Source organism: Octopus sinensis, linkage group LG18, assembly GCF_006345805.1.
Source record: "Octopus sinensis linkage group LG18, ASM634580v1, whole genome shotgun sequence".
NCBI lineage: Eukaryota > Metazoa > Mollusca > Cephalopoda > Octopoda > Octopodidae > Octopus > Octopus sinensis.
The window spans coordinates 25500900-25517942 of record NC_043014.1 but is presented as its reverse complement, the minus strand read 5'-3'; the positions used below and the strand labels follow the sequence as shown (position 1 = coordinate 25517942).

The following is a 17043-nucleotide window of genomic DNA, read 5'->3' as shown; positions in this document are numbered from 1 at the left end:
TACAAAATTTAAAATTTAAATTATTTAAATTTAAAGTTAAAAATTTAAAATTATTAATTTATTTTAATATATATTTAATTATTTTTATTTTTATTCTTTTATTTTTTATTTTAAATATATATAACTATCAAAAAGTATTAAAAAATTTAATATAAGATAAAAAGTAAAACCACTACGATCGTTTCATGCCCATAACCTAATTCGAATTACAATAATTTAAATTCAGTTAATAATTCGAATTATGGTTATAGTCAATCTTCAGGTTAATGATAATAGTTAAATAAATAATCAAATATATTTAAACAATATTTTTTTAAGAAATAAATAAAATAATAATTTTTCTTATAAAAAACCCTGTTATCAAACAAGAAACTTTAACGATTATGATTATGTCATACAATCGATTATAATGTTAAATATTAATTTTTAAGGTAAGAATAGATAGAAAATGTACTTATCTATTCAGATATAATATGGCTTTAAAAAAACATAATTAACTCATAAATAATCTAATCTCAGTTATAGTCAATATCTAATTACCTAATTATTTAACAAAAAAATAATCAAAAAAATAATCACTATTCATATTATTAAATTTAAATTTAAATCAAATAATTATATAATATTTGAATAATAACTAAATTATCAATGAATATATATAAATGTATATAAATATAAGAATTAAGATCTAAAATTATCTCTATCAATAAATATATATACACGTATAATAAAAATCTAAATAAATTAATTATTCATTATTACTTATGAAATATATTAAAAATTAAAAGATTAAAGATGAAAAAGCAAAATGTAAACAAATAAACTATCTTAAAAGAACCCTATAAGTATTTAACGATCCATATATCTCATTGGCTAATTAATAACTTCCAAAAACCGTATAGTTAAGAACTAAAATGAAATAGTGAAATACATATCTTCAACGACTAAATACTTATACAATGATATTATCAATCCGTAGTTATATAGTATCCAATAAATACTACGAATATATTTATCAATGAAAAATACTACTATAAATTATCAATTGAAAATAGCTATATATAAGTTATAATAGAACGAAGTCTACAATTAGAAATATATATGAATATACAAAATAGATTAAAAAAACATAATAAACTCACAAATATCCTTAACACAGTTATAGTCCAAAAATTTAATTACCAAATTATTTAACTAAAAAGTCGCTATTCATATATTAGATTTAAGTACACATCTAACAATTATAAAATATTTAAAATAATAACTAAATAACTATCAACACATATAGCATAAAGCATAAAGACTAAAATTTATGCTATCAATAAATGTATAGACATGAAACTTAACTTTAAAAAAACTCGTAATACTATTAACGATCTATAAATCTCTTTGGCTAAGTAAAGTCTTACAAATAAACGTAGAGTTAAAATCTAATAATTATATACATAACTTCGATAACTAAATCATTACATAACAATCAGTATTTATATAGAATACAAAATTATACAATAAGGCTTATTAAAATATTTCAGCTTGAGATCTGTTGCCATGCTAGGCAGCAACATTCACTTTGCTACACTTGTACTAAACCTCCTCTGATGTGTGGCATTTGGTGAATGAGGTGAGTTTGATGTTCCTGCTGTCATCTTTGTTTATTGCCGTGTGGTTGGGTCATGCAGAACTCTGGACAGGAGTAGATCCACTTTTGTTTTGAAGATCCCTACATCCACCCTTTGTTGGTATCTCAGGGGCTTTGTGGGAGGATATTTAAGAGCTGTGGGTGCCTGAACCCCAAGGTGTTGCAGTATCTGGTACTGTATTCTGATTGCAACATTGGGAATTTTTGCTTTTGTGCATTGGAAACCCATTCTGCTGTTTCTGTAACTGATAATCCCAAATTTTGATACAGGTTCTACTCTTTTCCATATGTTTATTACTATGCATCTTTTCCTCCTACATTCTAGGGAGTTGAGTCTTAACTTTTTCAATCTCTTTGAGTAGGTAAAATGTCACATTGAGATGATCTTTGTGTAGTTTCTCTGGATTGCTTTGTGTTCTATTGTTAAATTTACATTGTGTGGTAACCACAATTGGGAGCAGTAACTCAAATGGCTGAGGATGAATGTTCCCCAGAGGACCATCATAGTTTCCTTTTCTCTCATTCTGAAAGTTTGAAGGATCCATCTGGCCAACCATCTGCATTTTATTGCCAACTTAGTCATACGCACCTGGAAAGATGCCCAGGTTGTGCACTGATTTTGATTCAGGTATTGCAATCCCTCCTGGGCCAGTGTATCCTGTCTGCTTTACATTGAGCTTTATGTGTTGGTAGCAGAGGGCTTCTAATTTTCCAGCATTAAAGTGCATATTGTTTTCCTCAGCCCACCTGTATATTGCATCCAATTCCCATTGCAGATAAGCAATATCCCCAGGGTTCTGTATCCTCTGAGAGATGTTTGTATCTTCTGCATAGCTAGCAAGGGTGGCTACCTGAACAGCTGAGGGCCACTATGAATAGCAGTGGCCCCAAGACAGTGCCCTGGGGAACACCACTCATTATTTGCATTTCCTTGGAGGTGACGCCATTGGCCACCACTGCCTGACATCTATCTTTTAGAAGGACATGCAGCCATTCTCCAGGTTTTCCAATTATGCTGAGATCTCACTGAGATCATACCATGGTTGGCTTTATCAAAGGCTTTTGCAAAGTCAAGATATATCACATCCACATCTAAGTTGTTGAGAAGCTGCTTTAGCATCCAGTTGTAGTGCTATAAGAGCTGTGTCAGGCAGCTTCTAGCAGGTCAAAAACCGTGCTGGGTGTCAGTCAGCAAGTTATTCTCTTCAAGGAATGTGGTTTCCTTTAGACTATTCAGTCCATGATTTTTCTGATGTGTGAGGTCAGGGAGATAGGCCTATAATTTTTAGTATCTACTCTGCTTCCTCCTTTATGAATAGGGCATATTATTCTCTCCTTTAGTTTTCCCAGGAGCTTGCCATTTACAAGGAATCACTGAAAAAGAAGCTGCAATGGTTTTGCAAGGACTCATTTACATGACTTGAGAAGGATTGCTGGGAATCCATCGGGGCCTGCAGCTGAGTTTGTGTCTGTGTCATCTATTGCTAGTATTACATTCTCTTCTTTGATGTTGATGTAATCAATTGTTACTGCCTCCCTTTCTACTTCTGTAGTGGTAAGGAATTCTACAGGTTTGCTAATTTTCATGTGCCATACAGGTGGGGTGAGGACACTTTTGAAATGTTTATTCAGTGTTTCACTTATCCTTATTGGATTTCCTGTGTGGGAATCATCATTTTGGAGGAATGACCTTAAATTGCAATCCATGGAGACAGTTTCTTTGGCATATTTTTTTAGAACTCAGGCTTCTGTGTCTTTCTTTTTCATGTGAGCATTTCATATGTTTCTCAATCTCCAGCAGTGCTGTTTCAAGGCAGGATTTTTCACTGCTACTGTGTTTTATGTTGAGGCAGTTTGTAATTTTTGTATGCTGTCTCATAAGAACTTTTCTGCCCCTGGGAATCTTGTTTTTATGTGTACTCGCCTTTCTCTCAGGGACAAAATAGAGGCATATGACTTGCACTATGGACATGAAAATTTTCAGTTTTATATCAATGTCAGGTGTAGAGAGACATTGGGACCAGTCCTGTCTGATGATCTTTCTCTATTGATTTTCAACCTGCGTTGTGGTAGTTCAGATTGGTTAGGTTTTGAATGCTTCTCATAGGCTATATGTCCGTGGGTTCCTTTGGTCTGTACATGGTCAGCTCTATTATGCTGTGATCCAAGACTAATGTTGGTATTACTTTCACATTATGGATAAGACCCATATTGTTTGTGAAATAGAAATCAAGTATATTGTTTTCCCTGCTTGGCTGGAGTATTATTTGCTCCGTGTGTAACTTGATGTGGTCGAGCAGTGATTCAACCTGACTTTAATCACATCATGTCATTCCTGAGAGGAAAATGTCTTAAGGCCATCCTACATTGGGCAGGTTGAAACCCCCCATGAGATGTACAGTCTAGTTTGGTTAAGACTTCATCTATTCTTGCAAGGCATGGGATTTGGAGCATCTGGTGGGCAATAAGTAGTACATGTAACTATATTGAGTTGTCTTATGTGTACAATTACTGTCGCACACTGAGTTTGAGTGCAACAAAAGAATCTGTTTTGTGAGATCATCATGGATGTACATGACAACTCCACCATGATTCCTCTCTTTACTGTCACTTCACAAGAAAGCATCCTTTGGTATATGTATTTCTATATCTGTGATGTGAGGTTTTAGGTGTGTTTTGGTGAGTGCTAGGCATAGTCCTTGATTTCATGCCACAAGGTCCCTCAGGAAGGTAATTTTGGTTCCATTACTAAGTTGCAACAGTCCTCTGATGTTTATAAAGTATGTTGGTGTGACATCTGTGCTGATGCCAATGGTGACCACGCTGGATCCATTGGCTGTGGCATTCTTGTTTGTTGGTGGGGATGGCTCCAGCTCTGGAATTGACGTAGCCAGGTCATTTATTGCACAAACTTTTGTGCCATGTATAAAGAAGATTGTTGCTCAGCTGAAGTCTTTATGGCAACTTCTGGACAGGGCTGGCTTTTAGAGATAGTGCGCACTACATTGGAATATTTTAGTTTTGATGCAGGTGACATGCAACTTTTTCTTCCTTTGTCTTTTGGTCCTTTTGCATTTATATCTATATATATAAAACTGAGAATGTGTGTCTGTCTGTCTGTCTGTGTGTTTCCCTAAAACTTGAGAACTACACAACCAATTTCATTCAAATTTTACACATGCCTTACTTAGGGTCCATGTAGTGTCATGGGCAAAATCATTTCTAACTTCTTGCCTAAGGCGAGCCCACAGCAATATCATATCTTCTCCACTATTTCAGTATTACGTGTTAAAAGTGAAACAAAAACATCTCTCTATTGTAATGTCAGATACTTTCACTTTAATACTGAAACTATTAAAGTCAAACTATTATATAAGAGGGATGAACCATTAACAGTGGACATCCATTTTGCTAGAAGAAGATCCGCTATAGTCTTATATGCTACACCACTGGTTTTCAATTCATATTAATCAAATTAATATTCAATTTCTCACCCTTATTATTTTAAATTTAAATTTAAACCCAGGACCATGTGTTTTGGAATGAAGTTTGTTACCACACAGCCACACCTGCACCTATGTATGTGTGTGTGTATGTATACATTTATTTCTATACAAATAGATGTACATGTAATATGTACACATATATATACACATATATACATGCATATATATATATACACCCATACTCACATACACACATATACATAGGTGCAAGTGTGGCTGTGTGGTAACAAACTTCGTTCCAAAACACATGGTCCTGGGTTCAGTCCCACTGTGTGGTGACTTGGTATGTGTCTTCTGCTATAGCCTCAGACCAACCAAAGCCTTGTCAGTGGATTTTGTAGACAGAAACTGAAAGAAATCAACCAGATATATATATGTATGTATATATGTAAGTCTGTGTGTGTGTCTTTATGTTTCTCCCTCGTCACTGCCTCACAACTGCTGTTCATTTATTTACATCCCCATAACTTACTGTTTTCACAAGATGAAACTGATAGAATAAGTACCAGGCTTATCAAAATAAATTTAAAAAACCACTAGGCAGTATCTCATATTTTTGTTTGCCCACACAGTTTATCTTTTTGTGTGTGTGTGTGTGTGTTTGTATACATACATATATATATATATATAATATATATATATATATATTATATATATATATATATGGATTTCGTAGACAGAAACTTAAAGAAATCAATCGTATATATATGTATGTATATATTTAAGTGAGTGTAACTTTGTTTTCTTTTTTCACCCTCATCACTGCTTCACAACTGCTGTTTGTTTATTTACATCCCCATAACTTTCTGCTTTCACAAGAAGAAACTAATTGAATAAGTACCAGGCTTATCAACATAAAAACTCACTACGCTGTGTATCATATTTTTGTTTGCCCACTCAGTTGTATCTATCAATTTATCTTTGTGTGTGTGTATATATATATATATATATATAATACACACACACACACATATATATACATATATGTGTATGTGCACATTCATTTCTATTATATCAAAGACAATGTCTTCATGTGTTCGTGTATTACTTATACATTCTAAAACTGCTGCACCGACCATAATGAAATTTGGAACACAAAATCCAAACTTAGGGAGAAGAGTAATGCTGTGTGTTTCATACAATTTCATGGACCAAAATTACTGAATGGATCCTTATGATATTTGAAACTTAGATTCAATGCATAAGGGCGGGTATAATGCAATATGTTTGGTTTGAATTTCAGATGGCTTAAAGGGGGCAGAACCCCCCCATGAAAATTCATAAATTTTCGATGTTCATGAAATTTCAACCATGGGTAATTGACACACATCAAGAAGTATTCTCAAAGTTTCCACTTCACATGAGGATTCTAAGACATCCTAATGTGGGCCTTAACTCCCAAATTTTAGTCATTTCTTTTATGATCCAAAACTAAGTCAAAAGTACTGAATGGATCTTTACGAAATTTGGAAATTATATTCTATGCATAAGGGCCACAACTCCCATGACAATTCATATATTTTTGCTGTTGATGAAATTTTAACCATAGATATTAGATACAAATGAAGTAATATTTATAAAATTTCGTCTTCTTACAAGTTAGAAAGACTCCTTCATGGGGACTTAACACCCACAATTTTGTCATTTTATCTAAGCAAAGACAAATAGTTGTACTCTTGGAAGCTGTGGGGTCATCCGAGCATAGAAGATGAGCATTATTTGTAATTCAATGGTACAACAGTGTAACACTTTGCTTTGACATACACTTACATTGTGATTTCTGCAATGTGCTGCATAAATTTTCAAGTAAATGAAAGGCATCTTTGCCTCCACTGATTCAGTTGCAAAGTGTTGAGTAAAGTTATTTGATTGCAGACCTCCTTTCAGTCTTTTTATTATCACTGGGTCACACATAGTCCCCACATGGTAACATTGATTTCAAGGCCTTCCCAGATGAGTGACTGATTATTCAAAGACATTTATAGATTGTAAATTTATTCTGTCCAGATACGTATGAGTATAGTGGTCATTTGCAAACTCCAGAGGTGACACTTTCATTTCTCCTTAGCCCTCATGTCACACAGTTGTTGATGTTTATTTCAGTTGGGTCACGCCCTTCCAATTGCTATAGATTCGTAATGCATCTTACAGCTGTACCTGTCACCTGGATGGTGAGGAACACTACATTGGGAGTGGTAACGACTAAGGTAGTGTAGCTGACTGCTTATTGTGATCATTCATCTTTTGGTTTTCTGTAGCTTTGCTCTCTTTTACAAACCCAGTGAACATATATTTCCTATTTCAAAGAAATTCAAACAATAGATATAAGACCCAAGTTAAAAAGATTCTCAACAATTCAACTTCTCTGGTTGACATTAAGATGCCCACCCCCAATAGGGGCGTTAATTCTCACATTTTAGAGCTCCATGACCTCCATTTTTCAGGAGCAAAATCCTTTTAACAAGTTCTATAAGACTGGAATTTTGAAATATGCGCATAAAAATCAGTAGTATGGGATACACGTGGCATGATTACAATTTTGTTTGGGTGTGTAAAGAGGGAAATAACCCTCATCAGGAATTTAGATGAAATTCGAAACATAGGTATTTCAGTTCATTGCAGAAAATATAACAGAAAAGTCTAATTCTTCAATTGTATGTAACTCGGGCAATGCCGGGTAACTATGCTAGTATATATATATATATATGTGAGCTGGACAAAATATACAAGTGGGCTGAAAAGAATAGTATGCAGTTCAATGCTGAAAAGTTTCAAGCTTTATGCTATCAGCATGCAAAACTAAATGCAATACCCAATAAATACACTGGACCCAGAGGGATTGCAATCCCAGAGGCACAATCAGTGCAAGACCTGGGTATTTACATGAGTAATGATGCAACCTTTCATGTGCATGTTGCTAAATTGGCAATGAAATGTAGGCGGCTGACTGGATGGATTCTTAGTGCTTTTAAAACAAGAGACCAAGAAACCATGATGGTCCTCTGGAGGACACTTGTCCTAAGCCACTTTGACTATTGCTCTCAGCTATGGTCACCAACCAGAGTCAAATTAATCTCAGAACTGGAGGCAATCCAATGAAGCTACATGAAGAAGATAGCCTCTGTGCAGCATATAAGCTATTGGGAAAGACTCAAGAGATTAAGACTCTATTCCTTAGAGCGTAGGCAAGAAAGATATGCCATAATATACATCTGGAAGGACTTGTCCCAAACTTTGGCATCGAGAGTTACACAAATACTACAACTGGGCGCCAATGCAGAGTGCCAAGGACTCCAAATTTGCCATCAAGATGTAGGACAAGATACTGTGATAGCCTGGGCTTCAGAGACCCACAGCTCTTCAGTATCCTCCCAAAGGACCTGGGAGACCTGCATGGGGTGGATGCAGATGTCTTTAAAATAAAGCTGGACCTCTTCCTGTCAGGTGTCTCAGATGAACCAACTTCACGGCAGGAGGTGCAGATGAGGGCAGCTGCATCAAACTCTCTCATGCATCAAATGTCAATTGCTAAAAGCATTCGTGAAGTAAAATCATGTAGCAACACCAAATGGCGGTGCCCCAGCATGGTCACAGCCCGTGAGCTGAAACTAGATAAAATAAAAAAATATAAATAAAATTTAAAAAATATAAAGATACCAGTAATTATTAAAATATAACATACAGGAATATAAATTGGGATATTATCCCTTAGTTTGTTGGATTCACAACCTCTAATTTTCTTGGAATATATATATATAACAAAGTAAATTTGTAAGATATTGCATGAGAGAAAATATATATGAAAGAAGGTTTGAAAATGCAATTTTAAAGATGTTTGTTCACTTAACTGGTTTCACTTTTTTAGAAAAAGATTGTCAAAAGTAAAATGTAAAGCATTGTATAAGCTTTGTTGTGTTAAGTACTGGTTGTCACGAAGGTATTCAGTTACACATATACATTTTTTTGATAATAATAAGAAAATGTTAAAAACAGTTTACAAGAAAGTATTTAAGAAAATATTCAACAAAAATATTAGGAGTTCAATAAAAATCATGTTTGTTTGGTAGTACATATATATACACAGAAGGAGATATGTTTTAGAATTTACAAAAAATTCGAGAGGAACCAACCTTTTTGGCATTTTTTCTGTCTTGTGTGTAGCTAAGGAATGTTTGCTATTTTAAGGGACAGTGTGGGAGGTTGGTTGGGGTGGGGAGAAGGAGGAGCAATGTGGAATTAAAAGGATTTTTTTGTTTCTGGGCTAGTCTGTCATGGTTCAGTGGTTTTGGGGACTGGTCTTAGAGGTCAGAATAGTGTGCATGTATCGGTGCACGTCCCTAAGTGTGTGTGTTTATACATGTGTTTGTGTGTGGGAGCCATTTTTGATTGGTCCCAAAGTTTATTGTTGCATATGTATATGGGTCTATATGTGTTTTATATTGGCAGGATGGTATGTGTATCTGTGTGCACGTTTGTGTGTGTGTGTGTGATCAATATTTGTTAGGGTGTTGTGTGTGTGTTTGTGTTTGTTCGTGTGTGTGTATGTGTGCATCTGCGGGTGTGTGAGTATGTTTGTGTGTTTTGTGTTGGTGGGGATGTTATGTGTGTGTACATGAGTGTGTGTTTGTTTGAGTATGTTTGTGCTGTTATAATTGTCCTGGTGGTGTGTGTATGTGTGTGAATGGTATTTATCAGGGTGTTGTGTGTGTGTATGTGTGCGTCTGTGTGTGCCCAGAAACAAAAAAATCCTTTTAATTCCATATTGCTCCTCCTTCCCCCCACCCCAACCAAACCTCCCACACATCCTCATTAAGAAATCTAACAACGTAATAGAAACAGATATATACTATAAGCCCACGGACTCCAAGCAATATCTACCATTCAACTCATGCCACCCTAGACACTCCAGAATGAATATCCCCTTCAACCTAGCAAAAAGGATATATGTACTATAGTTTCTAATGCAAACACCAGACACATGATTACATGAACTAAAGGATACACTCATCACCAGGAACTACCCACCTTCACTAATTGACATATGCTTTCAACGTGCTCTTCAACTCAACATCCAGGAACTCGGACATCCCAAATTAAAAAAGGATTTACAACCAAAAGCCCTACCATACATCTCCACATACAACCCTCTCAACAATGAAGCCTTCGACACCATCTTCCAAAACATTCCCCTGCTGAGAAAGGACAACAAAATGAACTTAATCCTCCAAACACACACCATCATAAAAAGCAAGAGACAGCCCAAAATCTATGAAAAGTCGCTTAACACAAACCTGAATACGCTCAACAACAACAGAGAAGCTGTCAGTAAAAAAATGCAGAAAACCCAACTGTGGGATATGCGTCAATTTAATTGTGGGATCAGAGTTCTCCTTCAAACAGGGACAACGTCTCACAGGGAAAAGCAACTTCACATGTGCTTCGGAGAACCTGATATGTGCACTAACCTGCTCTGGGTGTCAAGAGCAATACATAGGCCAAACAAAAAACAGTCTATGTACAAGAATGGCTCTGCACAGATCCCAGATCAAAATTCCCCAAAACAAAAATAGCATTCAGCCAACACATAGACATTTGTGCCAATAACAAAAATCCAAGCTTCAGAATTTTTCCCCTCTATCAATTCAGGGACAATACAACATGTAGCCAATGAATTAGTAAAGAGACTCTCTTTACTACAAAACGACATATCCACCACAGCCTTAGAATAACGCAAACACATGCAAATATTAAAAATGATACATTCAAGAGATTCCCAAGAATTCATTTAAAAACAGTCCCAATCACTGCTATAATCCATAGTAAGTCACTTTTAGGTCACTTGACCATTTAACACCTTACAACTATCATAGTACCACCAGTACAAATGCTGTACTATGTACAGCATTTGTACTGCCGGTAATATACATCGCAGGCCTGGTCACTCTATCTGTATCTATGGTTTGTTTATTGTCCATGGTACTAATAATATTGCTATTTGATGGTACATTACTGTTGTTGCAGATATCAGGTCTAGGTATCACCATAGCCTCAGAGATGACCCCTTCAGCCTCGCATCAGTCTCCTACTGAACAATTATTATAAAACCTGCAAGAGCAAAACTCCTCCCTTGTATTGTGGGTACTTGCTAAAATGTTTTTTTATGTTAGGTGCACAACTAAAGGAGACTCTTAGATTATGCCTGTTAAATAAATACCTGTATTCGAGTGTGTGTGTATGTATGTGCGTTAAATGTATATCTATCAATTTAAGGAAAATCTTTCCCACACATCTTGATGTTGAGTGAGAAGAGTGGAGCAAACCAAATGACACTCCTGTGGTGCTTCCTTTTCCAGGTGTTAAACTCACTCAATCCCAGTGCCTCGTTGTAGTAGGGGGCAGCTGCATCGAAGATATCTTGGCTCAAGGATAGATTTGAGGTCCTCTTGCTTACACCTTTCACTAGGTTCTTGAAAACTATAGTGGAGTGGCAGGAGGCTGTACTAATATAAGATATTCTCTCATTTGGCTTGTGATAGGACCTGTATGTACAAGAGCCCAGATCTAAAGTAACATCTGCAATAACATTAATGTACAATATTATTAGCAGATTAACTAGTTCTCACACCAATAGCCATGCCCAGAGATAATAACCAGTCCAGGACCAGTATCACAGAGAGCATCACCAAAGACCCTGGTACCACCGCCATGGATAATGAACAAACCATAGATACAGATAGAGTGACCAGGCCCGCAATGTATGTTAACATGAGTACAAACACTGCACCTAAAAATAATGACCTATCCAGGACCAGTAACTTGGAGGAGTTATCCACCATTCCCAGTTCCACCACCTCAGAAGATGACCAGGAGTGTGAATAGGGCCACATCCCATGTGTGTAAATATATTGGTTCTGTGAGTACTTTGTTCAACCAATGTTTTCTTAACCGCCAGTCATCTTTCAGGGTCCCAGGAAGATAGTTTGTTACATCCTTGGTCTGCCAGAGTGGAAGTAGCTGTTGCAAGATCTGCATCACAGAAAGAGCCAAAATTCTTAAGGACTATAAGAAACCTGGTGCAACTGTAAAGAAATGTTTTCTAAATGTATTCACTTCAAGTGATACTTACTGGAAAATTGGATCTCCCCATTTGCTAGTTAGGCCTCTTCAGGTCTATAAGGGTTTTTTCCTCCCTCTGATTCAGGGGAGATAACTCGTTTTCATTAATGTTTTTCTGTTAAGATGTATTCCTCAAGTTTTGAGCATTTCTTTATATCCAAGCTGTAGATATTTTAAATTTTATATTTATGTAGAATCTGATGAGCTGTCCATAAGGCTTGGCTTTGTAGATGCGAAACCTTGGTTAACTCTATGTCCAAGATATAAAATTTTTGTTGTAATAATTACTGTTGTATTCTTTAGAATGTGCTTCTTTCAGATGTTTTTTATTAACTATATATATATATATATATGCACACACACATATATATGTATTTATACTTATACATATATACATATTCATGTATATATATATATGTATGCACATATATATATGTGTATATATGCATATATATATATATATATAATATATATATATATATATATATATATATATATATATGCGTATATATGCATTTTATGTCTTGCAAGTACTTGGTGACCCTGTCAGTGCAGTTGCCCCTTAAAAGCACTCAATACACACTGTGGAGTGGTTGTTGTTTGGAAGGGCATCCATCTGTAAAACCCTGCCAAAACTGACCCCTCCTGTGCTTGTGCCATGTGAAAAGCACTACCCACCTCACCTGTGCTAGTGCCACATATGAAGCACCACTCACCTCGTCTGTGCTTGTGCCACGTAAAAAGCAGTAAGTCCATTCTTTTGAGTGGTTGGTGTTAGGAAGTGCATCCAGCTGTAAAAATCCTGCCAAAATAGTCACAGAAGCCTGGTGCAGGCTGCAGCCTGGCCAGCTTTTGTGGTACCGTTCCATCACATGGAAGATGGACATTAAACGATGATGATGACGATGATGAATTCCAATATTTTAAAACCGGGTTTGTCCCCATTAAAGTAGGGTGGCTGGATCTACCCCACTCTTACAGCAACTGCTCTCACACCATCTCACCATCTTGCCTGGTTTTGGGCATCCTCCCTCTCAATCTCCTCCTCCACCTGTCCCCTCCATGTTTTCTTTGGTTGACCTCGCTTTTGCAGTTCATTTGCTTTAAACTCAAGCACTCTCCTTAGAACATGATCCTCATCCCTCCTCATTACATGTCCATGCCACTGCACTCCATTCGCCCTTGCCAGCTGTTCCACCAATTCCTCCAGCCCCAGCATCCCCATCAAGTCCTCAGCCCTCCTTTTATCCAATAGTTTCACACCACATACTGCTCTCACTATTGCTCTCTTAGTCCTTCTCAAAATTGCCATTTCACTTTCCCTCAGACATCATGTCTCACTTGCATACAGCATTGCAGATCTCATGCAACTTTGATAAACCCTTCCTTTCATCTTCAAGGAAAACCTTTTCCCATATAATAATGCTCCACATTCCTTGACCTTCACACAGCCAAGTCTCACTCTCGCTGTCACAGTTGCTTCACATCCACCACTTACATCAACCCTATCTCCCAAATAACAAAACCCTCTCACCATTTCCACCTTGTCACAAGGCATTTCCACTGGTTCCGCCAGCTCTCCAGCTCCTTTCTCACATCTTCCACAAATAAAATCTCTTGCCATCCTTGGGGTCACCTTCTTCATTTTCGTACATCTACCATGAATCCATTTCATACACAACACCGCATTTGCCATTACCCTCCTCCCACACACACAACATGGCTCTATCTTACTAATACTTCTCCTTTCACCCCCTTAGCTTCAAACACCTCCTTCCATTTCCAAAACTTCTCCCTCAATACCTCCATCATTTTACTCATCAGAACACGGTCATCTGCATACAGTATCTCTATTATCAATCCCTCTTTTGCACTCCGTGTCATCACATCAACCAGTATTTCAAACAACAACAGTGACAACCCAGATCCCTGATGCATGCCAACTTTCATCACAAACTCCTCCGACAGCTCAGATCCAACTCTAACTCTTGTCTTTACCCTTTCATACAAACTCATCATTGCCCTCACTATTACCTCTAGTACACCTTCCTTAATGCCCACTCAATCACCTTCCTTGAAACCCTATCAAATGCCTTCTCCAGATCAACAAAGCACATGTACAACTCTTTCTCCTTATCTTGGTATTTCTCTTGCACTCTCCTTACAATAAACACTGCATCTATTGTCCCCTTTCCTGGCATAAAACCAAATTGTATCTCGTCCATATCCACTGTTTTCCAAATTCTCTTCAACACCCTTTTCGTCATTGCATGCTCCAGTAACTTTCCCTTGAAGATCAGTACCACCACACTTAGTGCCCAATCATCTGGCATTCCTCCTCCATCCAACACACACTGGCAGAACTCCATCAGCACAACAATCCCTATCTTTCTACTTGCAGTTATCATTTCTATACTTACTTCTGATGGACCAGCTACTTTTCTTGTTTTCATTTCCTTCATTGCCTCCACTACTTCTTCCTGACTAACCCTCTCCACTGGCTCCTTCACCACAGCAGCTTCCACCATCTGATCCCATTCATTCTCTCATTTATCATTCCCTCCATACGCTCCTTCCAAACTCTTCCTCTGTCCTTCTCACTAAGATTCAACTTTCAATCACTCTCCCTCATGCATCTTCCTCCCTCAACATCTCTTCCATTATTTTTCATTGATTTAATAAACCTAAACACTCTATCTGGGTTCTCACTCAGCCTGCTCAACTTCTCAGCTTTCTTCTTTATAGATCTCGCAACCACCCTCTTTGTACAATTTCTCATGTTAATATACCAGGCTTTTATTTGCTCAGTCCTATTATCACATAAAACTTTGTGTGCCTTTTTCTTTGCTATCGCATCCCTCACCTCCTTGTTCCACCACCACGTATCTCCTCGATCTCTCCTACCATTCGTCCTTCCACGTGCTTTGTCACATGCCTTTAACCGTTACCTTTCTCACACACTTTTTAATTTTCTTCTTATCCAAGTCAGCAACCACCAACCTGTACTGCAACTCCCCTGGTATTGTCTTCACATCTCTCAGATATTTTCTGTTTTTCCTGCCAACCAATACAAAATCAATCTGTCTCATTCCTTCCTGCGCTGAAAGTCACCTTCCTTTTCTATGTTTTCCTTAACCATGTGTTCGCCACACACAACTCCTTCTCATCGCAAAACTTCAACAGCATCCTTTCTTCCATATTTCTCTCCCCAATTCCGTTTCCCCCATGCACACCCTCAAAGCCTTGGATCCATTTCCCAACAATTCTATTAAAATCACCCATGCCCAAAACCAAATCATCTATCCTATGTAAGTCCCGCTCTCTTGCCATTTCATCAAAGAACCGCTCTTTCTCAGTGATCCCTCTTTCCACTTTGTGGACCATCCTCACAAATCACCCTCACCACTTCTTCCTCAAATGCTAATACTTCTGGCATCACTATCACTCTTTCTCCTGACCTCCACTACATTCTCACAGAGTTCTTCCTTCACTAAAACTCCCACTCTTCCAGTCCCCTTGCCAATTTCCCAACCCCCACAACTTGTACCTTCTTCTCTTGACCCCTACAAATCTTGCACCCTGGCTTTTCCACCTAGCCTCTTGCACACAGCACACATCCACCATCCTCCACCTCAATTCCCCACACACTTCAGTTCCCCTTCTATGCAGACTTCCCACATTCCAACTTTCCAACCTCACTCCAAGCTTCTCAGGTCATCAGCCATCATAAGGCAAGTCATGCTTGCATGACCCAAGATGACGATTTGCACTTTCCTTTTGAGGTAGACAGGTGCAGCTCACCCCAATCTTTGGGCTGGCTGGTGCCCATGCTTCTTTGCTATTGTCATGAGTTTTTTTTGGAGCTGGATTTCCTACAGGAAGCATACCTCAGGTTCTAGACATTTCCTACAGGGAGCATACCTCAGTTTCTAGACATGAGTGGTCATGATTTTTAAGAAATGTGGTGGAAAACTAGCTTGGGAAGGCAGGGATGCTACTTCCCGAGACCTCTTTCGGAGCTCCCCTACCTGCATATATATGCATATATATATATGTGTATATATACATATAAATATATGCGTATATATGCATATGTATATATGCGTATACATGCATATATCTATATATGCATATATATGTGTGCCTGGATGTCTATATAAATATATATGCATACATACACACACACATATACAGGTCTCCTGTTATGTTGATAATAAATGTAAAACTAAAAATGTAATATATAGATGTAAAGTTACCTTTGAAAGAACTGAATACTTTGACATCAGTGCAACTGCACTAATTTTTTAAAAAAGGACTGGCTAATCACTTAAATTCATTTAGAAATAAAAACAAAAATGTTGCAAACAAGTCTAAGTAGGTTTATCTGGTATATTAAAGGCAGAAACAAAAACTATAATATTGATTAGGAATTAATTAGTGCTGCAAAACCATACAGATCAGGAACTAATAGATGTCACTTATGTATAGAAGAATTGTACCAAATTTTTATGTCTGAGGGTAATATAATAAATTCTAGATATGAACAAACTTTAAGATTCTCGCATATGAGAAAATTCACCTTTTCTCAATATAAATGAGTTATAAACATTTAAATGGCAAAATTTTTGAAAAAAAACTATGAGGAATAAATGAGTGATCATTCAATCAATTCTCAGAATTGAATGTAGTTCGCATCTAAATTAATGTACAAATCCACATCATAGAACACAATGAAAATCAACATTAAATTTTAACCAGTTAAATGTCAAAGACTATTAAAGT

At 36.9% G+C, this 17043-nt stretch overlaps 1 protein-coding gene across 1 annotated transcript in view; it reads left to right on the top strand.

Annotated features, from left to right (window-relative positions):
* The first annotated feature begins 1533 nt into the window (after window positions 1–1533).
* LOC115221394 (zinc finger protein Xfin-like) overlaps window positions 1534–17043 on the top strand; it is a 35228-nt gene continuing 19718 nt past the window's right edge. Inside the window, exon 1 of the mRNA XM_036510794.1 lies at window positions 1534–1811. The gene's annotated coding sequence lies outside the window, so the exon portion shown is untranslated. The remainder of the gene's footprint in view (window positions 1812–17043) is intronic.